The sequence below is a fragment of the Mauremys reevesii genome, linkage group 3, assembly GCF_016161935.1.
Source record: "Mauremys reevesii isolate NIE-2019 linkage group 3, ASM1616193v1, whole genome shotgun sequence".
Classification (NCBI taxonomy): domain Eukaryota; kingdom Metazoa; phylum Chordata; order Testudines; family Geoemydidae; genus Mauremys; species Mauremys reevesii.
The window spans coordinates 202,468,806-202,493,036 of record NC_052625.1 but is presented as its reverse complement, the minus strand read 5'-3'; the positions used below and the strand labels follow the sequence as shown (position 1 = coordinate 202,493,036).

At 43.4% G+C, this 24,231-nt stretch overlaps 1 protein-coding gene across 10 annotated transcripts in view; it reads right to left on the bottom strand.

The window, feature by feature from the left end:
* NCOA1 (nuclear receptor coactivator 1) overlaps nucleotides 1-24,231 on the bottom strand; it is a 334,422-nt gene that overhangs the window by 298,606 nt on the left and 11,585 nt on the right. Inside the window, exon 2 of one of the 10 annotated variants that reach the window (XM_039530434.1) lies at nucleotides 18,016-18,160. The exons of the other annotated variants lie outside the window; for them this stretch is intronic. The gene's annotated coding sequence lies outside the window, so the exon portion shown is untranslated. The remainder of the gene's footprint in view (nucleotides 1-18,015; nucleotides 18,161-24,231) is intronic. 10 annotated transcript variants of the gene reach the window in all.

The following is a 24,231-nucleotide window of genomic DNA, read 5'->3' as shown; positions in this document are numbered from 1 at the left end:
CATGACTTATGAGGAGAGGCTGAGGGAACTGGGACTGTTTAGCCTGCAGAAGAGAAGAATGAGGGGGGATTTGATAGCTGCTTTCAACTACCTGAAAGGGGGTTCCAAAGAGGATGGATCTAGACTGTTCTCAGTGGTAGAAGATGACAGAACAAGGAGCAATGGTCTCAAGTTGCAGAGGGGGAGGTTTAGGTTGGACATTAGGAAAAACTTTTTCACTAGTAGGGTGGTGAAGCCCTGGAATGGGTTCCCTAGGGAGGTGGTGGAATCTCCTTCCTTAGAGGTTTTTAAGGTCAGGCTTGACAAAGCCCTGGCTGGGATGATTTAGTTGGGTTTGGTCCTGCTTTGAGCAGAGGGTTGGACTAGATACCTCCTGAGGTCCCTTCCAACCCTGAGATTCTATGATGACCAACTTTTCATAATTCAGGACCTTGTTGCAGTAACAGGGCTTCAAATCTGCGGGGGGTGGGAGGGCGGGAAGCATGTTACGTAGTTCTGTAGTATTCAATTTAAGTACATCTTCCTGTCTTGGACCACCACATAAGACACATCGGACAGTACAAGGATAGACAGTTTCCACCCACCTGGTTACTATGGTGCCCAGCAACATTTTTCTTGTTTACCTGGCTATGCTGATGGCAGATCTGCATAATTATTGTATTCCCTGTCAACCACAGAATTATGTAGTGGTTACAGTACTGATTTGGTCATTCAACGAGACCTGTCTCATGCAATATACAATGTAAGATGTTTAAATAAAATCCATTTCATTAGCTTCAATACTGAGTAGCACATTGCCTTCTCTTTACCAGTCACAGTATATTCTTACTCTCTTCCTCTTTCCCTGCCTCTCCTTGCCTTTCAGTGGGAAAAAAATATGTATGGAATCAAAGTAGGGCCCATTTTCTGCCTGGAAATGGCCCCACCTTGCCCTGAAGCTGGTTTTTTACAGCTTCTCTTCTTACCCCACTCACTGCCCCTGCCACAATGACCGCTAGGTGCCCCCTAAATAAGGGCCTTTCAAAAGCGAGGTGCTTTGCTCACACAGTGCCTGCCTGGAGGAACCTAATAAACTCTGAATGCTGAATACCGATGATATGCAGCAAGCTTTTACAAACATTTTTAACCTGAATATGAAAGTGACAAGAGTCACAGAATAAATTAGAACTGACATTAAAATGCTTGCGTAGTTACTGACTTGATGTGGTAATGATCCTAATTTAACAAGGCAAATTGTGGTTCAGCAATTCACAGAGTTTTCGTAACACCTTGCACAACCTCTCTCTTTAGCACCTATAAATTTCAAGTTATTTTCTTTAAAAAAGTGGAAGACACAGAACAAAGAAAAGGAGACTTCCACAGAATCTGCATGTTTCCAAGTAACCATATTTTAAAATTGGCCAGGGTCAATTATGTGTGGGGGACATACTGAATCTCTCAAAATTATGCTTTATTTGGAAAGTTAATAGAGCACAGATCACCAAATACCTTTTCAAACCAAAGAGAATAAACTGCAACAATATTATCTATGCACCAAGGCTATTTAACAGATTTTTGCTGAAACAGAGGTGCTCCAACTGGTTTAGCAAAGCATTCAAGGAACTGCTGGGTCATATTACTGAGGGCATTTTTATACTGACATGTAATAAGGATTAGAGAAGTTTAACCATAACACATATCTACTTAAAGTGACAGCTATTTTTTTTAAAGTGAAAATGCTTTGGCTTTTGAAAAAATTCCCTGAACAGTTTCCCTTGTTTGTAAAAGTTTCCAAGCAGCCTAGTTGCAGCACACTGCTCCTGAGCCAAGGATCTGTGTTCAAGACCAGAACTCCAGCTCTGTGCTGGCCTAGTAAAAGAGGGATGAGCGTCATGCCCTGTCTATAATAAAAATCAATCTGTGATATTTTTCACCAGTTTGTGACACTCATCTAACGTGGTAACAGCAAACTCATTTGAATTGTGCCCACACAGCAGCATTTTGCCTCCTCCCAAAACAGTCATGTGTCAAGTGTTGGTGAATTTGTACCAACCACAATTCCTAATCATGTTTGTAGCTAGCTATGTGTGCTGGGGAAATCTGAGCGTGTAACACACCAGCCCATCTATGCTGGGATATCGTCCCCAAAAAATTCCAACTGGTTTTAAAACCAGCTCAGCTAAACAGATTTTGCTGGAGCCATAGTATGTAGCCCACAACCATTTTTTACCACACCAGTTGCGGAACCAGCTTGAGATGGTTTTGAGACACATTCATATGAAATCGTTCAAGCTGCCTGAACTCTCATCTACACTACAGTGCCAGCCAATTTCATCTGTTTAGCTGAACCGATTTTAAAATCTGGGGGAAGTTTTCCCCATGCACACCAGGCCCATCCTGCCTCTGCAGTAGATCATATGCCCACAGACTATCCACTCAGCAGTATATGTAACAATGGACACTGGAATGTCTTTGGCACAGAATGCTGGCGTGGAAGGAGGGCCACCCAGGCCATTCACACGGATGCTATTTGGGGAGGGGGTTTAGGCTTTAATAAAAACAGTGCTGAACTGGTTACAGGAAGGCACCCAAATAGCAAGGGCAAAACACTTAGCTGCTATGGTTACTAAGAGTATTAGCCACCTTGGACACAAACCACATTTAGAGCCAACCACTGTCACTAACTCAATGCTTTCAACCTGGGCCTGGGGTGAGGAGGCAGGCTATGCTGGGGGTGGGGAAACAAGCAGAGAAGAAGAGCAGTGGTGGTGGGAAGAACTTAAATCCACTCTGACTCAAGTGCAACGGCTCCCAAAAATTGTGTCTATGATGCGCTTGGTCCATGGAGAGCTGTCTGGCGGGCTGCTGCTGGCTCCTCCTCTTGTTTCTAACTACTAGATCAGCATAGAGGACAGCTAAAACTACACTGGACTAGGCAACTGCAGGGAGAAGAAGAATAGACACTACCACTAACGGACTGAAAATAAAATGAACTGTACCAGGAAACGGTACAAAGTGATTGGTATATAGACCCTCTCTCTCTCTTTCCCCTACTCTTTGTCCCTATTGTCTAGTGTGCAAGCTCTTTCAGGGCAGAGACCATCTACTACTCTACTTCTACAGTGCTTAGCACAACGGTGCCCTGACGGTGGTGGATCACCGTAACGAACATACAACTAGCTACCAACGCGTTACAAGGGGAGCTCTCACAGAAGGTTGGAAACCACTGAACTCCCTGGTACAACTCTTAAACAAGTCTGTAACATAGGACTTTCGGGCAATTCACACAGCCTGACTGAAAGAGGGCTCTGACTCAAGTGATCCTCTTTGGCCAACACGTGAAACAGCATCTTATCCAGACCTCCTTCTCCAGAGGTAGAGTGGCTATGGGGGAAGAAGTGAGAGACTCTGGGAGAAGCCACCCTAGTTAAAAAATAAAGCACCAGAGGTTTACCAGTTGCTATTCTGCATGAAAGAGAGTTCTGTTTAATATTTCACCATTAGAATAGGCTGGTAATTTCCTCACAAGAACTTCTCCAATCAATAATGCATAACATTTGTTTGCAAGAGAACTACACAAGTTAGGTACTTGACATTTTGACAACTCTTTCCCTCAAACTGTCCAAAATAACCCCTGAGAAGCTTGCAGCTGATGTCCGTTTTGTTACGGAAGTGAGCCGCATACATTATATCGTTTCTTGTGAGGCAGAGCCAATATATTTGAAGTGTTTTTTCCTTTAAGAAAAATATACTACATGGATTAGTTTGACCTTGGATAGCAAATATTAAATTTTAAAAAGAGGTTTAAAAATATCTATTTCAATTTCTCCGTGTGGATGCTCTGCTTCTGACTGCATGTCCCCTAGCACTCAGGACTGGTGCCGCAAGCAAGCCTTGCCTTAGTTTCCCCTAGCCAGGTACAAGGCAGTCCAAACAAATCTCGGTATCAAAGAGTGCTTCCCCTTCAGAGGGCCTCATTCACCGACATCATAAATTAACACAAACATAAGCAAGATCTTACTCAGGAACCCCCAGGGCATCCACCATCCTACAGTCAGTGCAACTAGCTTTGGACAATGACCTCTGGCTCCTCCCTTCAAGAGTCCTCTTCCCTTCTCCTGGAAACAACTGCTGGTTCCTTTTCTTCCAGATAACCCCACCTCCTTCACCTGGGGGGCAGTCTCTGATTCCTTCTCCCAGAATACTCTTCTTCTCTTCCTGGAAACAGTCTCAGGATCTGTCTATACTACAGCTGGAAGCAACCCTCCCACCCCAAGTAGACAGATTCACACCAGTAAGTCCACTTGACCCACCTACACTGGAGAGACCCGAGTGCCAACGTCCACACTGTTATTGCTAGCATGCTCGCTTGAGCCCAAGTAGCATGAATCTGCCTACCCGCACTGGGAGGTTTGCGCCCAGCTGCAGTGTAGACATTCCCTCAGATTCCTTCCCTTCAAGATACTCCTGCTCCTGGAAACTGGGAAACAGACTCTCTCTCTCTGGAACTCTCTCAGTTCCCTTCCTCATGGCTACTCCTGTTCCCTTCCCTAGGACATACTCCCTCTGGGGTTGCCCCCTTACAAACCTCTTCTCAGAAGAGCCCCGTGCAAGCTGAAAAGCTTGTTCTTCTCACCAACAGCAGCTGGTCCAATAAAAGATATTACCTCATCCACCTTGTCTCTCTTCTCATCAGAGGTACTTTCCTCCTGAGAGCTTTTCCCCAACTGAGCTCAGGCAGCCTTTTTATAGGGTGCAGGTGCACCATTATCAGCCACCTGGGACAACCACCTTGACTCCGGTGAGTCTTCAGAGGGCCATCATGGGCAAGCTAGGCCTTGAGTCTCCTTAAAGGGCCAACTGGCCCTTGACACTGTTGCTGGAACTAGTGATTCAATACTAATTACAGTGAGAGGAGATTTTCAGAACCGTTTTAAGTTCTACTGTTTTCTAGGGAAAAAACCTGGTTAAACCAGTGAAGCTCTGAAAGTTTCCAGCCTCTCTCAAATTCATGTCATGGGCTGCATTTCTTTGTGGTTTCCTGTTTGTAATTTCTCCAATATACTTAAGACATTTGGTCTAAAACATAATTTACTCTTTTTGTTCACAAATTAAGATTAAACTATGTAAACACTTGTCTGAAGGAAAAACAAAATTTTTCATGGACTTTATCAGTGGATAAGAGGAAAGAGTTGCTTAAATTTGGTGTCTTCACAACATCCCTGGAGATGTACACAGAGTCACTATTTTTAAAACAGTGTTTAGCTCCTTTAAAATTTTGTTTAGCTCCTTTCTTAACTGTTCAATGAGATTTCAGCTGAAGAAAAACTCAGTGGATGTCACACATACGCCGATGTTACAATGGACCCATTTCTTAATTTGCATAAGAAAGGAATTATCTAACTGTTGAAAGCTTATGCACGTCATTTTAGCAAGTGAACCAAAATTCTTAAATTACTCTAATTTTCTTAGAAAAACTTGCTAAGTCAAAACTGAACACAAATTAAATGCTTCCAGTACTTACCACAAACCTGGATGATAATAAGAACAAGTTTCCCTTGGGGAGGAAGGTCAGCCACATGGTTAAGGCACAAAATGATTGTGTTCTGACAGATGGGTTCCACCCAAGCTCTGCTACTGACTCACTGCAAGACCTTGGGTGTGTCACTTAAGGCTTGTGACTCAGTTTAGTCATCTCTAAAATGGAAATACTGCTTGCCTACCCCTCAGTGACATTGCAAGGGCACGTGCATGCATATTTGTAAAGTTCTTTGGAATCTTTGGACTGAAGGCACCGTATAGACACCAATGATCATGAGGTACAGTTGACATATCTGAAGTCCCTAACAGGGTTAGCCCAGGTGTAGACTATAAACTTTTGCTGGCACAGCTAGGCTGGTCATGGGTGTGATAAGGTGTGATCTCTGGCTGACAAAAGCCCTTAATGTAGATGCAGTTTGTTTATAAATTATACACACAATTAAATGTTTGCTGCTATAGCTTATTTCTGGCAAAAGCAGATTTGTTGGTATATGCTGCATCCACATTAGGAGCACTTTCCTGTTATAATATACTGGTACAGTTAGACTGAAAAGCACTCCTAGTGTAGACCTGGCCTTTGATTGATTGAGCTACTCCATTCCTCTTTTATAGAGGTCAAACAGCTGCTTCGCAATTGCTCGTCTGCCCCATGGGCTGCCTCGCAGGATACCACAGGGGTTCTATGGCATCACCTCTCTCTCAAACATCCTAATGGCCTCATAATGAGGGTGATTAGGCTACAGCGTCTCTAATATGCTGATAAAATGGCAGAGCTCCAGTTATCTGTCCTAGCTGATGCAGCTGAACAATTCACTCACTCAGTGTGTCATCTGAGGCTAGGGCTAGCTGGCTGAGGAACAACCCAGACAAGACAGAGGAAAACTCTGGTATTCATGGGTTGGGGGAAGACAACCAGGGGAAATAGAATAATAGAAGATTAGGGTTGGAGGAGACCTCAGGAGGTCATCTACTCCAACCCCCTGCTCAAAGCAGGGCCAACCCCAACTAAACCATCCCAGCCAGGACTTTGTCAAGCCTGACCTTAAAAACCTCTAAGGAAGGAGATTCCACCACCTCCCTAGGTAACCCATTCCAGTGCGTCACCACCCTCCTTGTGAAATAGTTTTTCCTAATATCCAACCTAAACCTCTCCCACTGCAACTTGAGATCCATTGCTCCTTGTTCTGTCATCTGCCACCATTGAGAAAAACTGAGCTCCATCCTCTTTGGAACCCCACTTCAGGTAGTTGAAGGCTGCTATCAAACCCCCCTCATCCTTCTCTTCTGCAGACTAAATAAGCCCAGTTCCCGCAGCCTCTCCTCATAAGTCATGTGCCCCAGCCCCCTAATCATTTTCGTTACCCTCCGCTAGACTCTCTCCAATTTGTCCACATCCCTTCTTTAGTGGGGGTGAGGTAAGAGGAAGAGCCAAAACTGGACACAATACTCCACATGTGGCCTCACCAGTGCCGAATAGGGGGGAATAATCACTTCCCTCAATCTGCTGACAATGCTCCTACTAATGCAGCCCAATATGCCATTAGCCTTCTTGGCAACGAAGGCACACTGCTGACTCATATCCAGCTTCTCGTCCACTGTAACCCCTAGGTCCTTTTCTGCAGAACTGCCGCTTGCCCAGTCGGTCCCCAGCCTGTAGCAGAGCATGGGATTCTTCCATCCTAAGTGCAGGACTCTGCCCTTGTCCTTGCTGAACCTCATCAGATTTCTTTTGGCCCAATCCTCCAATTTCTCTAGGTCATATCCCTACCCTCCAGTGTATCTACCTCTCCCCACAGCTTAGTGTCAGCCACGATCTTGCTGACAGTGCAATCCATCCCATCATCCAGACCATTAATGAACATGTTGAACAAAATTGGCCCCATAACCAATCCCTGGGGCACTCCGCTTCATACCAGCTGCCAACTAGACATCGAGCCATTGACCACTACCCGTTGGGCCTCATGATCTAGCCATCTTTCTATCCACCTTATAGTCCATTCATCCAATTCATACTTTTTTTGGTCATGTTTTCTAGATGTTTCATCATATTTGTTGCTCTTCTCTGGACTTCCTCCAATTTGTCCACATCTTTCCTAAAATGTGGTGCCCAGAACTGGACACAATACTCCTGTTGAGGCCTAATCAGCATGGAGCAGAGCAGAAGAATTACTTCTCATGTTTCGCTTACAACACTCCTGCTAATACATCCCACGATGAGGTTTGCTTTTTTTGCCACAATGTTACACTGTTGACTCATATTTAGCTTGTGATCCACTATGCCCTCCAGATCCCTTTCCGCAGTCCTCCTTCATAGGCAGTGATTTCCCATTTTATGTGTGTGCAACTGATTATTCCTTCCTGAGTGGAGTGCTTGCATTTGTCCTTATTGAATTTCATCCTACTGACTTCAGACCATTTCTCCAGTTTGTCTAGATCATTCTGAATTTTAATCCTATACTCCAAAGCACTGGCAACCCCTCCCAGCTTGGTATGGTCCACAAACTTTATAAGTGTACTCTATGCCATTATCTAAATCATTGATGAAGATATTGAATGGTCACATCAACACACTAGAGTCAGCACTAGCTTCCAGTTATAGTTTACGTAACATCAGCATTCTGCTAGGCTCTTTACATGGACAAGTATTTACTTATTTGTTTTCAGATAGAATTTAAAAGATATTGTTTTGAATGTGTGCTACCTTGATACCTGAGGGTCCACTTTTCTTACAGGATGCAATATCACCATCGTTTCAACCAGCCAATGAACAAAGGCCAATGTCTGCCTATATAAAAAGAGGAAACTACTGACAATGTTTTTTGCAAGGTGTCCTCAATCTCAGTTGCTCCCCCTTTTCCTAGCAAAGCCTAAATATGTTGACTATCAGAATATGCTGTAAAACTAATGTATTTCTTCAGGATTTCGTTCAAGGGGTATTTGAGGACTATGGGGTGATCAGATTTCAGAAGCTATTTCATTAGTGGTCTGTTATTTTCTTACTTAGGGTTGTCTTGGATGAGAAGAGCCAGTTGTTGTATTTTGGGATTTTAATCTTTAGTTTTGTATATTAAATATTTGTATACACTTCCGGAGCTCCAGCGTAGGTGGCTTTACATACAACTGGAAGAAAAATAAAGGTGCAAAGCATTATTTCAGAGCAATTTAGGTTCTGTTGCTGTGGTTTTTCAGTGATTTGTACTATTTCTGCTCATCTCTCCATCAAGATAGTATAACTGAGCATTTGTATTACTTACAAAACAACCACTCCACTGTAAAAATACCGTATGTAACTACAGCAACAATATCCTCCACTTTACAACAACATGGGTAATTAATTTTCTTTTGAAAAATGCACAACTCACTCCAACACTCTGGCTTTTGTCAAGGTACAATAAGCAAATTAAAAGCTGATCTCTTTACACTCTATTGCAGAACCAGCCTTCTGACAACCTGATAAAACTCCCTTACCTTGGCAACACACGGTGTAAAATTCTCATGTTTATTATACAGAGCATGCCACATGTTACCATGACTCAGCAGCCACAGAAACTGAGAGTCTAGTTCAAGGCTCCTCACACCCATGGCTATACCTAATATGGACTTTGGCTTCAAAGTCTATGCAGGTTTTCATCTGACATTTTTCCGTGGAAAGCTCAATCACAGCAATAAATTAAGTCATCTTTGAAATACTAGTTATAACCTAATGATTTTTGTCCAAACAATTTTAAAAGTTCACAAAGATTCTGCTGGAATATACACAAATTCGGTAATTATGAAACTGAAAAGTCCAGTGCATTTCATGCTGTTGAGAAGGTGACCACCCATACCAGGTTATAAAATGGGCATTCCAGCCTGAACAAAAAAAATATAGTTTTGTTAGTTTCTTCTTGTTTTAATCTACAAAACAATCTGCTACTTCCCTCTTTAATCAACACCCAGATACAGTGCGAATGACAATGCTGACAGTTTGTCCTGAATAAAAAGACTGCACAAGAGGCTCTCTCCCAAACAAAGATCAGGTTAAAGGCAAAAAATATATTTTATATCCATGTGTGAAAGTAACATTACAGCTGAAATGTTAACCGCACAAAAGGTTGATAATTCACATTTATGGTGCCTGCAGCAAGTGGCTGCTGGAAAGAGGGGTGGGGGGCAGGTGTTGGTACTATTTCTCCCATTTTGGGGTGTTTGTGATGTATTCAGCACCTTGGTGCCATATGCCCCATTCACCATTCTGCCTGAAGCCATTAAGCAAGGCAAGGTAGGGCATGAAGCACCAAGTGGCAGAATGCAGCAGAGGGGGAACAATTATCTCAGGGCCAGGAAAGGCTGCACTCTCAGGCCCACCAGTATGACTCATCACTTGACAGCAGGACAAAGCGTTCTTCAACCTCATGTTAGACCTTCCCTAAAAGCGTTTTGTGGCAAGTGTTTCCCTAAAAATGGAGTGTTATTTTCTCAGTTTGAGATCAGGTACAGCAAAACATCACATTTGTTTAATTTGTACAAAATAAAGCGGTATTGCATTATATCAGGGGTTCTCAAACTGGGGGTCGGGACCTTTCAGGGGGTCACGAGGTTATTACATGGGGGGTCGTGAGCTGTCAGCCTTCACCCATAACCCCGCTTTGTCTCCCACATTTATAATGGTGTTATAAATTAAAAACATTTTTTAATATATTTAAGGGGGGGTGTCGCACTTAGAGGCTTGCTATGTGAAAGGGGTCACCAGTACAAAAGTTTGAGAACCACTGCATTATACAATCCATGAACACCCAGTAAATTTAGAGAAGTAATTATATTTAACCAATAGTAAGCAGGTACTAGCAATTCAATGTTAGCTTATTATGTCAAATAAAGGAGTCAAGCATTGCTTAAAATATCTGAAAAAACAAGCAGATCCCTCTGGTATTTGTCAAAGGCTGGTACAGCCCACCCAGGGTATGGTTATCATAAATAATAAAATAACTGATAAATAAAGTCCTGCAATTTTCTGTCTAGCCTAACTGGACTACTATAGGTTCTTTTAAAGACATTTCTGTTGGCACTTCCAGGGGAGTTTGTGAAGGCCAAAACTGTAACTGGGTTCAAAAAAGAATGAAATAAGTTCCTGCAGGATAGGTCCATCAATGGCTCTGAACCAAGATGTCTCCAAGTGTTGCTAAGCCTCTGACTGCCAGAAGCTCGGACTGAATGACAGAGGATTGATCATTCGATAAATTCTCTGCACTGTTTTTTCCTATAGTCACACTGTTGGAAAATAGGATATTGGGCTAGATGGACCACTGATCTAACCCAGTATGGCCATTCTTATGTAGCCATGCACCGGTAAGTGATCTATTTAAGAAGTTGTAGTACATATGTAACAGGAGCCAAACTATTTAGACAGTAAATACAGTTTTCAAATTCTAGGGGAAATACAGAAAAACATATTTTATTCTTATTACATAGCTCTCTTATGACACCTTTCTGACACGAGATACTTCACCTTAAGCTCCTAGCTACATCTACAATTGCCCTATTATAGTAGGAAATCCAGTAAGGTTAGTTTCTCCAGTCCCACAGTCACAAGAACAATGCTTTATCAGCTATAAAGATGAGTGGAAGGACAAGTTCTGCTGCCATCTGAACTATTTGATTATAAAAGCTTTCAGTACTTTTTCCTTGAGTAAACTTCTATATTAAACTACAGTTCTCCAATTAACAAACAACTATACTATGAACCAAGCCATTGTTCTTAAAAGCAGCATATTATAAAAAAAAAAAAAGCACTTTGGGCTTTGTTCATTGTAGCTCAACAGTTATGTCACCTATTGCTGAGAGCAAGTGGGATTACAATTGCAACCTGACTACATATAATCAGCTATACATAAGAGGCAATGCAATTATATGAATTGAAGAGCTTTAGAAGCAAAACAGAAACAGACATTACAGATGTTTTCAGGGGGCTCCTTGAACTCAGGGCCTCGGTACAATTGTCTCCTCTCCCTCCCTCTCCCCCATCAGCCGTGAGCATTGGGAACAAGACTACAAGGCTTGTGTTTACCATCCCTTTTAGATACAGCCTTATGATGCTACAGCTTTGCTGCTCATAAGCTGCAATAGGTATTATATGTTTGTGCATCATGAATATGATGGACGTGCTCACTAGTATGCAAAATGCACCAATGTAGGGGACCTCTTTCATACATCTCCTCTATATGAATTACTAAGATGATTAACTTTACAGATATTCCAGTTAAGAATCAACTTTTCCTTTTTAGATACTAGTGTCTATAGTTGCAGTAAACCCAACTGCATCCTTCTGTCTTAATGCATCTGTCGGTAAAGGAATATTACCATATGTGTGGCTTGATTTTCAAAAACGCTGAGCACCTACATCATCTTATTGACTTCAGTGGCAGCTGGAGCTGTTCAGCACTTCAAAGTCAGGCCAACAGTTAATTTTCCTTAAACAGTTTTCCTCTCCCCATTCCCCCGACAATAAAAGAGGAGTGGGTTTTGTTTGTTTTATTTGTAAAACGTATTGCCACTCGGCCACACAAAAGAAAAACAGAATTATCCTGGAGAGTGAATGTTATGAGTTCAGGGAGCTGATATAAAATATCCATTTTAATTAGAAAATATTTTAGGCTTCAACTGATTAAATATCCCTGGGGTCATTTCTTTTTTTAAACAAAAAACAAAAGAAAGACCACCCCAGAGAGGCAAAGGGATTTTTCTACCTTTATCATGAATTGCTACAGTGTCTGGCTCCACATATACCATTTTGGACTGGAAGTTCAGACTTCAGTACTGTCAAGGAAGGATGGTCTTGTGGTTAAAGCACAGGATTGCAAGTCAGGAGATCTAAGTTCTATTTCCAGCTGTCACAGACATGCTGTGTGACCTTGGGCCAAAACACTTAATTTGTGTGCCACTGTTGCCCATACATTAAAAAAGTTTTTGTTTATCTATGAGTTCAGATCCCTGGATGAAATTAAAGAGATGTGAAGAGTATAACAAAGTCTAACAGTGGTATTTATCTTTAACAGTCATTTGCCAGACATTTTACTGAAAAGAGAAAAATCTGACCACCATTCTAGGTACAAGCAGGAGCAGGATTTCCCGAAAAATTACCAGATCCCTGAATCCTCCTCCAGTTCCTCACCCCTCCCTGGCTGAAACTCATGCTTCTGTAGCAATACCGACAAGAAAAAATAGGGAAATGAACTGAACTAAAACCAAACTGAACGAAAAATTAGTTCCGCAGAATTAAAAAAAATGAGTTTTATCACTTCAGCAAGCATAATATAGAGCTAATAATCACTAAGAATAAGGATAGCTAAGGAAGTACTCTAAACCAGCAGTCTCAAACTGTGGGTCAGGACCCCAAAGTGAGTCGCGACCCCATTTTAATGGGGTTGCCAGGGCTGACTTAGAGTTGCTGGGGCCTGGGGCCAAAGCTGAAGCCCGAGCCCCACAGCCCAGGGCTGAAGTCTAAGCCCGAGGGCTTCAGCACTGGGCAGCAGGGCTCGAGTTACAGGCCCCCTGCCTAGGGCTGAAGCCCTTCAGCTTTGTCCCCCCCCTCCTACCCAGGGCAGTGGGGCTTGGGCTTTGACCCTCCCACCCAGGGCAGCAGGCTCAGTTGTCAGAAAGCAGTCACGGTGCCATGAAGTTTGAGAACCCCTGCTCTAAACATAACAAGTGGGGTTCCACAGGGATCAATTCTGGATCCGGTTCTGTTCAATATCTTCATCAATGATTTAGATAGTGGCAGAGAGAGTGCACTTATAAAGTTTGCAGACGATACCAAGATGGGAGGGGTTGCAAATGCTATGGAGGATAGAACTCCTTATTTTATTTTATTTTATTTAACTAAAATTCAAAATGATCTGGAGAAATGGTCTTTCAGGGTTTGGTTTGTTTTAAGAGCACTAGCATTTTGGGTGGTTGTAAGAATTGCATATAATGGAATTTATTTTTGTCTCTTCATAAAGGCCTAGAAAAATCTGTTGTTGTACAGTCTTCTGAACATCCAAAGTGCAAGAAAAATGCTAAGTAATCTGAAAAATTGGGTTCCCAGGTCAACCGAGCTGAGTGGCCAAAATTAATTCTTTGCAAATTTTGGCTTCAATATCCCAGGATCTAACTTCCCCATCTATCAAATGGGTATAATAATATTCAAATATCTCACAGAGGTTATAAAGAGAAGTTCATTATTATTTGTGAGTCTCAAATACTATAGCTGTGAGTGCCACAGAAGAGACATTCAGTGCAGCATTTGTTCGGGATACAGTATTGAGCATGGAAAGACACACTGAATGAGGAGGGTAAGAAACAAAACTGAACCATTGCCTCACTCCCTGAGTACCGTCTGTCCTGTGCAGACAGCGTGTAAAAAACACTATATGACCACTTAACTAAAGATTGTATTACAGTGAATATGCACAAAAGGGCAAAATGAGGGTGGCATGGGCAACCTTAATTCTAGCATTTCCTCTCTTCAGTTCTTCACTTTAAAACATTATTTCTATTGCAGTGTAGGGTTTTTTTTAATAGCTATATAAATGTTTAGCACACTTTGGCATGAATCTACACCACTTAATTAGGACAGGCTGTAGGTGGATGCCTGTTTTAATAGACATCACCAGACAAACTAATGTACCATTAGGCCAAGGGTTCCCAAACTAGGAGTTGTGACCCCTCAGGGGGCCTTGAGGTTATGATGTGTGTGTGTGTGGGGGGGGGGTCATGAGCTGTCAGCCTCCACCCTCAAGCCCCACTTTGCCTCCAGCATTTATAATAGTATTAAATATTAAACGTGTTTTTAATTTATGGGGGAGGAGGGGCCCACACTCAGAGGCTTGCTGTGTGAAAGGGGTCACAAGTACAAAAGTTTGAGAACCACTGGATTGGGCTAAAAAGTGATGACCATCACTGTTCTAGTTAACAGTAATAGTGAGAAATATTATGTGTTAGCAAATGTAGCAGTTTATTTTATATCTGTAAACTCTTTCCACATTGACTACATCTCCTTCTACTGAATCTTACTGTCAATATATAGTAAATATTTACTCAGCCAAATATTTAGCACTGACAAACATTTTATGTCTCTGAAAGTCTCTGGCTTACGTTAGTTAAAAACAGGGTGGATTGATTTAAATCAGATTCTGATCAAAATTTAAATCAGTAAATAGGAAACCTTGATTTAAATCACCAATTTTAATCTTGTTTTGCATTTGTAGTTATTTTCCTAAAGAAAAGTTTATTCTTGTTGGATGGTCATCATCAAAACATGTTGATTTGTAACTAAATATAGCCTGTACACTCAATTTCGTACCTTTCTGCTAACCAGGATAATATGCTATATATATAAACATTTGTTTAAGCAATTATATAGCTTACCATTCACTTCTTCAGATTCTTAAATTTAATATTTTTATTATGTTAGAAAAGGGTGAATGACATTTATTTACTACAGGATTAATTTTTTACTTACGACTTGCTTTTGGTCTGAAAGATATTGATCACATTCAAGCTTGTAGTAAAACAAGCAAATAGTCCGTACAAGTTCTTGTATTAAAAACATTCATAACTTTCAATTTAACTATTTTCACTACATGGAACAAGTAAAGACTGAAAGATATAGCACATAATTCAAGTTAGATATATCTGCAGAAAAGAGACTGATAGACAAGAAATATATAAGATTAATACTGTACTATTTTCCAGTCTCTCTGAAAAAGCATGCTAAATACGATGGTATTATACTGTAAAGATAACTGTCTCACTTCAAAAGTGTTTTTTTCTTCTCCTTAATTGGCCTCTTAAGAGTTAGTAGAGCAACTCCCACCTTTTCATGCTCTCTGTATGTATATATATCTCCTCAATATATGTTCCATTCCATGCATCCGAAGAAGTGGGCTGTAGCCCACGAAAGCTTATGCTCAAATAAATTTGTTAGTCTCTAAGGTGCCACAAGTACTCCTGTTCTTTTTGTCTCAAGGAGGTAAATTTTGTTAGCACCCTATAAGTACATCTCTAATAAAGAAGAAAACTGAAAAAATATCACCAGACACTACATGTATACAAAGTTACTATACTGTCTCTGAGAAATATGCAATTTTGTAATTAGACTGTGTACGACATTTATGCAGAAAGGGGGTAAAGACTGAATGATCAACCTTAACTTTGGCATTCCCTAACAACTCTGAGTAATTAATTTAATGCTAAGGTTGCACTGTTAATTTAGGTTTTGCATTAAGTTACACAAGTAATTCCAAGTCAGATGCTGTCCTTCACAAATTTTAGTACTTCTCTACCTATTTCATTTGAAGACTATATGCAACATAGAGGTAAAATTTTGTTTAGTGTATTGGACTTACTACTTATTATCTTTGGAAAATCATGGGAGACGGGAAAGATTCCGGAAGACTGGAAAAGGGCAAATATAGTGCCCATCTATAAAAAGGGAAATAAAAACAACCCAGGAAACTATAGACCAGTTAGTTTAACTTCTGTGCCATGAAAGATAATGGAGCAAGTAATTAAGGAAATCATCTGCAAACACTTGGAAGGTGATAAGGTGATAGGGAATAGCCAGCATGGATTTGTAAAGAACAAATCATGTCAAACCAGTCTGACAGCTTTCTTTGATAGGAAAAGGAGTCTTGTGGATAAGGGAGAAGCAGTGGATGTGGTATACCTAGACTTTAGTAAGGCATTTGATACGGGTGCCACATGATATTTGTATCAATAAACTAGGCAAATACAACTTAGATGGGGCTACTATAAGGTGGGTCCATAACTGGCTGGATAACAGTACTCAGAGAGTAGTTATTAATGGTTCCCAATCCTGCTGGAAAGGTATAACAAGTGGGGTTCCACAGGGGTCTGTTTTGGGACCAGCTCTGTTCAATATCTTCATCAACGACTTAGATATTGGCATAGAAAGTTCGCTTATTAAGTTTGTAGATGATACCAAACTGGGAGGGATTGCAACTGCTTTTGAGGACAGGGTCATAATTCAAAATGATATGAACAAATTGGAGAAATGGTCTGAGGTAAACAGGATGAAGTTTAATAAAGACAAATGCAAAGTGCTCCACTTAGGAAGGAACAATCAGTTTTACACATACAGAATGGGAAGAGACTGTCTAGAAAGGAGTACGGCAGAAAGGGATCTAGGGGTTATAGTGGACCACAAGCTAAATATGAGTCAACAGTGTGATGCCGTTGCAAAAAAAGCAAATGTGATTCTGGGATGCATTAACAGGTGTTTTGTGAGCAAAACACGAGAAGTCATTCTTCCGCTCTATTCTGCGCTGGTTAAGCCTCAACTGGAGTATTGTGTCCAGTTCTGGGCACCACATTTCAAGAAAGATGTGGAGAAATTGGAGAGGGTACAGAGAAGAGCAACAAGAATGATTAAAGGTCTAGAGAACACGACCTATGAAGGAAGGCTGAAAGAATTGGGTTTGTTTAGTTTGGAAAAGAGAAGACTGAGAGGGGACATGATCGCAGTTTTCAGGTATCTAAAAGGGTGTCATCAGGAGGAGGGAGAAAACTTGTTCACCTTAGCCTCTAAGGATAGAACAAGAAGCAATGGGCTTAAACTGCAGCAAGGGAGGTTTAGGTTGGTCATTAGGAAAAAGTGTCTATTCCAGTGTTTAACCACCCTGACGGTTAAACTGCCTAGGGAGGCTGTGGAATCTCCATCTCTGGAGATATTTAAGAATAGGTTAGATAAATGTCTATCAGGGATGGTCTAGACAGTATTTGATCCTGCCATGAGGGCAGGGGACTGGACTCGATGACCTCTCGAGGTCCCTTCCAGCCCCAGAATCTATGAATCTATACACACCAAAAAGAAACATGTACAGTAGAATCTCAAAGTTATGAACTGACCGGTCAACCACACACCTCATTTGGAACTGGAAGTATGCAATCAGGCAACTGAGACAAAAAAAGCAAATATTGTACAGTACAGTTCTGTGTTAAACTATTACACAAATAAGGGAAAGTTGAAAAAGATTTGACAAGGTAAGGAAACTGTTTCTGTGCTTGTTTCATTTAAATTAAGATGGTTGAAAGCAGAATTTTGATTCTGCATAGTAAACTTTCAAAGCTGTATTAAGTCAATGTTTAGCTGTAAACTTGTGAAAGAACCATAACGTTCTGTTCAGTTATGAACACCCTCCATTCCCAAGGTATTCGTAATTGAGGTTCTACTGTACTAATCTCCCTTTTTTTCCTTCTAGGGTCCTTCCTCCCCTTAACAGTTCCATATTTAATCTCAAATGCATCCTCCCCACATGTAATCATAGTTTATTAGAACTATATCCTTTAATAGCTCTATACAATACTAATTTGAGTTTCTCCAAATATACTTCTCTCCTCCTCCCACCCATAGCTTGGTGAACATTCTATCACGACACCTACAAAAAACTTGATAATGGTTAAGCAGCTTGTATACAGTGAGCACTACTTTTCACACTGACCAGTTTTATTTACCATAATTGTTTCTTGTGCTCCTCCTGTCTGTTGTCCCTTGTTTTATACATAGACTGTAATCTCTCAGGAGAGGGACTGTCTGTTCTGTGTCCGTACAGTGACTAGCACAATGCAGACTTGATCTGATTGGGGTCCTTCAGCACTACTGCAATACAAATAATAAATATTACTATAAATTATTAAAACTTAGGTTAGCCCATGACCCTAGCCAAAGATGACTTCTCAAGTCTACATTAGAGGCATGGCTCCTGCTGAGGAAGTGCAAAGCATTTAAAATGAAAGATTGAGCCAGCAAAATTTTATATGTAGACTAACTTCTGATCTCTCATGACCATTAGCGCTTTATTTAGAATTTCATGCCAGAATATACCATACTGAATATTCCAAGGCTGCTGCAAAGGACTTTGAAATGTCTTTGGGATGCCTATTCCTATTTGCCCACTCTTGAAGTAGATATGGTCTTTTGCTAGAAGGATTATTCAGAAAAAATGCATCAGTTGCATCTACTGTAGGAAGCAACGCATTCTATCTTTGCAAAAATCTGCTGATGGCTATCTCACAGCCAGGTGCGGACAGTGTGTAGTTCCTAATGAGTATTACCACAGTACAAAAACCAGTTATTTATTCTCCTTATTGGAGAGTCATGCGCTTTTAAATAGCATTATTAATGCTTAGCATTATCTTTAGTCCTCAGCATCCATGTCAAGTATTTGTTATTGCAACTTTAGATAGAGGGAAAACAAGTAAGAGGATAAGTAACTTGCCTAAGGGAGCCAATATCCAAGCCAGAATCACGACTTAGACCTCTATTCAAATCAGTAGTCCACACATCATTTCTCTCTGCATCACAATGGAGTACTCCTTGAATTTGAGAGAAAGCGTTCACTAAAGTCACTTCGGACCTCCTCCTGTTCCATCTTAATAACCAGTTCTGTAATAACCCTTTTGTCATTTCAAAATATACATTCCAGAATTATCCCAAGAATTTAATTCTGATCCTTTTAAAATCAGATCTGAGAGATTTGCCTCCCCTGGGAAATAATATCCGTGTCTTACATAGCTCTTCTGATCCACAGATCTCAAAGCAGTGAAGATTGCACTCTTTATTTAGAGGTTTCAAGTGCATGTGTGATGAAAGGCTACGTCACAAAATGAGAGCTCATTTTCTATATATTCTTATCAAACTCCCTTTAAAGTCTCTTTGAAAGAAATGGCAGGTTTTTTCCTGTATGGCGCTGAGGTTCAAGGAGCTCAAGTATATAAAGAACTGAAAACATGTTCACTCAGCTCACAGAGAAGGGCCTATAGCTAATATCTCCAGAGAGATGTGGTTGGGGTCGCGCCCTTAGAGGTTAGACACTAGAGTGGGATAGGAGATGACACTAGAATGAACAAAGTTTGGCTTCAATATTAAAAACCAGCCACTTCTCAGAAGTCAACTTCCCTTCAGGGAGAAGGGAAAGACAACCAACCCCCTTTTGGCACTTGCCATTAACTGTTAAAAAGGAAGAGCGAAAGGTTCAAACATGGACTCTGACAATGAAAGGTTACAGCTAACAGCATTTAACCTTTGTAACTAAGTAGTCTAGCCTGTTCAGCAAGCACTGCAGTGTCTTCACCCAAGTGTAACTGAGCGCTTCTATTTTATTCCCCTCCAACATGTTGATCCTCTCAAATAAACACTACCACTTGGATGTGACTGCTGAGTTGAGGATACAACTACGTCTCTCTAGGCACACAACAATCTCTGCTGTCTTATGAAAAGGCGGCAAGTGTAGTTTACTGGCCCAGCTGCATCCAACACTGCTTATTTAAAAAGAGCCTGAAGAGGTGCAAGAGATGGCAGACAATGTACCCTTCTGGCTTACCGTGAATCTTCAGACTTTTGCATATCAGGACAGAAAAAGATGCTATTACGGTGCTTATTTAAAAAAAAAAAAGACTATTTGGGGCTATTATATGTTAAAGAAACTGCTTTTGTCTCTTGTTCTGCTTTTCATGATTACATTCTTTTTTTGTAACGGTCCTTCCTATTTTTGTGCCCACTCAATACCTTCCACCAAAGGAGAAATATAATGGCCTCTTATATGCTTAACAGTGGGGAATTCTAACTTCCTCTTACCCACATCAGAAAGATCCTTAAACCTATTCCCCCTTCATTTGCACAGAGTTCCAGTTAGCCGTTTCTTCACTTCTAGGGACACAAGTATTATTCCCTTGTGCAGAAATCCTCGTAGGTACTGGATTATGCTTCACCGATGCTACTGTCTTTTGAAGGCTGGAAACTACCTGTGGATTAAGTCTAGTGTTTGAAGCAAGGCACAATTTTCTAAATTGCTGCATTGGTAGGGCCCCCACTGTTCACAACGGCCCTGAATAGAAACACAGGTTGGGGGGGGGGGGGGAGGTCAGGAGAGAACTCCCTTAACCTTGTGGTTCTCATTACAAATCACGCATCAGGATGCAAAATAGGCATTTATAGCTATACTCAAGGATACAGAGTGGCACTTCAAGTTGTGTTTGTTTCCCATTCCTGGCACTTTTGAAGGCCTATCCAAAGGACTCTCTTGCTAAACAAATCAAGTTTATATTACTATAATTACAGTAAACATGTTCCATACATTAACCACTGTAGGCTAACTGCTCAAGAATTAAGTAAGTGCAACTATACAAGTGATTAGAGCGCAGGATTGAGGCCTGCTCTATACCTAAAACTAGAGACATGAAAAATGTCATGCCCTGTGTGATACACCTAGGTCAATCTAAACCAGGGGTCGACAACCGATGGCACGCGTGCCAAAGATGGCATGCGAGCCGATTTTTAATGGCATGCTGGAGCCTGCCGGTTCTCCAGTGTGCCATTAAAAATCCTGCCGACGTGGGAAGCTGCAGGGTCTGCGCTCCCTGGCCAGAGCACCGGCCGAGCGCAAGCCGCCGGCCCCACCCCCGCCTTCCCCCCGAAGCTCTGCCGCCGCGCACGCAGGGCTCTGGGGGCCGGGGCTGCATGTTCCCGTGGGGCAGCATTTGGCTCTGTGGGGAGGGAAAACCGCTCCCCGCTCATCCGCACGCGCGCAGCGCTCTGAGGGGTGGGGCAGGGCTGCGCGCGCGCGGTGGCGACAAAACTCCGGATGAGCGGGGAGCCTCATGGTAAGGGGTCCGGGGTTGGAGGGGGGGCTGGATAAGGGGTGGGGGCAGACAGGGAGCAGGGTGGGTTGGATGGGGGGAGTGGGATCTCGGAGGGGGGGTTGGGGTGGGGGTCTCTGGAGGGGGCAGTTTGGGAGCAGGGGGGTGGATAGGGCATGGGAGTCCCAGGGTCTGTTAGGGGGCAGATAGGGGTCAGGGCAGTCAGGGGACAGGGAGCAAGGAGGGTCCTGCGGGGCAGTTAGAGTGGGGGGTGTCTGGAGAGGTGATCAGGGGACAAGGAGCTGGGGGTTGGATGAGTCAGGAGTTCGGGGGGGGCTGTCAGGAGGTAGGGATGTGGAGAGGGGTTAGGGCAGCAGAGAGCGGGGTGGGGGTTGTATGGGTCCAAAGTTCTGGGGATCCTGTCAGGGGGCGGGGAGCGGTTGGATGGGGCATGGGAGTCCAGGGGGTCTGTCTGGGTGCGGGGGTGTGGATAAGGGTTGGGGCAGTCAGGGGACAGGTAGGAGGTAGGGTCCTGGGGGGGGGGCAGTCAGGGGACAAGGGGCAGGGAGGCTTAGATGGGGGTGAGGTCCCAGGAGGGGGTAGTTGGGACAAGGAGCAGTGGGGTTGGGGACTCGGGGGGGGGGGGGGAGGAAGTCCCCCAGCCCTCTGCCCTGAGCCCTGACCCCTCCCCCTCAGCCCTCTGCCCTGAGCCCTGTACCACCCAGCCCTCTGACTCCTTCACCCTCCCCCCATGACCCCAGCCCTGACTCTGGCACCCCCACACATATCCAGCCCCCCTACCCTGACACCTGCACCCCCCTCACATGCCCGCAGCCCTCTGCCCTGACTCTTGCACCCCCCACATCCCATGCACCCCGCACATCCCTACCCTGAGCACCAAACGGGAGCTCCTGCACCCCACTCACATTCCCACCTGCACCCCTCACACCAAATGGGAGCTGCCCAGGTAAGTGCCCCCACACCCAAACCTCCTGCCCCAACCCTGAGCCCCCTCCCTCATTCTGGCTCCTGGCCAGACCCTTCACCCCCAGCCCTGTGCTCGGTCCACTCCCACCCTCAGCTCAGTGCAGAGAGAGGAAGAGAATGGGGCAGAACCAGGGAGAAGGCAGGTACTCACTGTATGTGGGCAGGGCCAGGACCCCAGATCGGCAGCAGGCTGTGCGGGTCCGGCAGCCGGGATGCCTGCTGGCAGGAGCTGGAGGATGGAACCCCTGAGCAGTAGTGGGCTGAGCCGCTCACCCCACTGCCGGTCTGGGGTCCCGGCCACCGGCCCCGCACAGCCCGCTGCCGGTCTGGGGTTCTGGCTGCCAGACCCTTCCCAGCTGGGGTCCTGGCCGCAGGCCCCACTCAGCCCACTGCCAGCCTAGGTGAACAGAACCCCAGACCAGCAGCAGACTGAGCGGGCCGGCGGCATAAGATCAACATTTTAATTTAATTTTAAATGAAGCTTCTTAAACATTTTGAAAACCTTGTTTATTTTACAATAGAACAATAGTTTAATTATATAATATATAGACTTATAGACAGAGACCTTCTAAAAAACATTAAAATGTATTACCAGCATGTGAAACCTTTAAATTAGAGTGAATAAATGAAGACTCGGCACAGCACTTCTGAAAGGTTGCTAACCCCTATGACAGATGAAGGTAGGTCAACAGAAGAATTTTTGCATTGACCTAGCTATAACCTGTTGGAGAGATGGATTACCTACATCAACAGAAAAAACCCTTCTCTCAGTGCAGGAAGGGTCTACACCAGTGGTTCTCAAACTTTTTTTTTTCCACCGACCACCTGAAAATTGCTGAGGGTCTTGGCAGACCACTTAATGATCTTTCCAAATGTTGTTTGTACCAATAGCTAACTATTGTAAAGTGCTTTGGATAAAGGCGCTATATAAAAAAAACCAACACACCTTAATAATTAACTTTTTTTGTTCTACAAATAAAAGCACACAACTCATATTTTTAATATCAGTAGTCTTACCTTTCTAATGCGATGGATGTGCTCTCTCCCCCACCGCAGCAGCCCCTGAGCTGGGGCTGGGAAGGAGGTGGGGTCTCTCCCTTTCTCCCCGGCCACAGCAGCCACAGAGCTGAGGCTGGGAAGAAGGTGGGTCTCTCCCCGGCCACAGCAGCCCCCGAGCTGGGGCTGGGAAGGAGGGGGGGGTGTCTCCCCCTCTCTCCCTGGCCACAGCAGCCACAGAGCTGGGGCTGGGAAGCAGGGGGGGTCTCTCCCCAGCAGCCGCAGCCCTGGAGCTGGGGAAAGTTGCCTCTTTCTCTGGCCACCGCAGCCCTGCATATCCCGAATACCCACCCCCTCTTCTCACCCCAGTACCCCCTCCCACCTACCCCCTGTTCCCTCCAAGACCACCGTCTCAGTTTACATGTGTCTCTTCTCCAGGGCCCAAGCACTTAATTTGTGGAGCGACACCTGCACAGCTCCACAAATTAGGTGGGTGGCCCTTCATTCTCTTGTGTGTGGCCGCCCAGGCGCACACCTTAGAGGGAACTATCTGCAGAACACCTGAATGGTGCTCGCAGACCACAGTTTGAGAACCTCTGGTCTACATGATAGCAGCACAGCTGCAAGGCCTTAGCTATGCTGCTGTAGTGTAGCCATACACTAAGTCGGGAGACCTGAGCTCCATCAGCACATCTGTAAGATTTCCTGTGTGACATTTAGGGTATGTCTATGCTTAAACCGCTACAGTGGCATAGATGCAGCACTGCAGATTCACCGCTATAGAGCTTCAGTATAGTAGCTACCTAGAACAGGTGTTCTCTCGTTGGCATAGGCAATCCACCCTCGACAGAAGGATTCCTAGTGCTGTCTATACTGGGGGTTAGGTCACAATAGCTACATCTCTCAAGGGTGAGGATTTTTCATACCCCTAAGGGACAAAGCTATACCAATGTACCAGTGTGGACCAGCCCTATGGAAGTCCACAAACATCTGTGAAATGGGAATACTTACCTACCTCTCAGAGATGTGGTGAGGTTTATTATATTAATATTTATTACAGTGCTTTGAGTTCCTTGGATAGAGAAGCACTTTTTCAACAGGAAAAAGTTC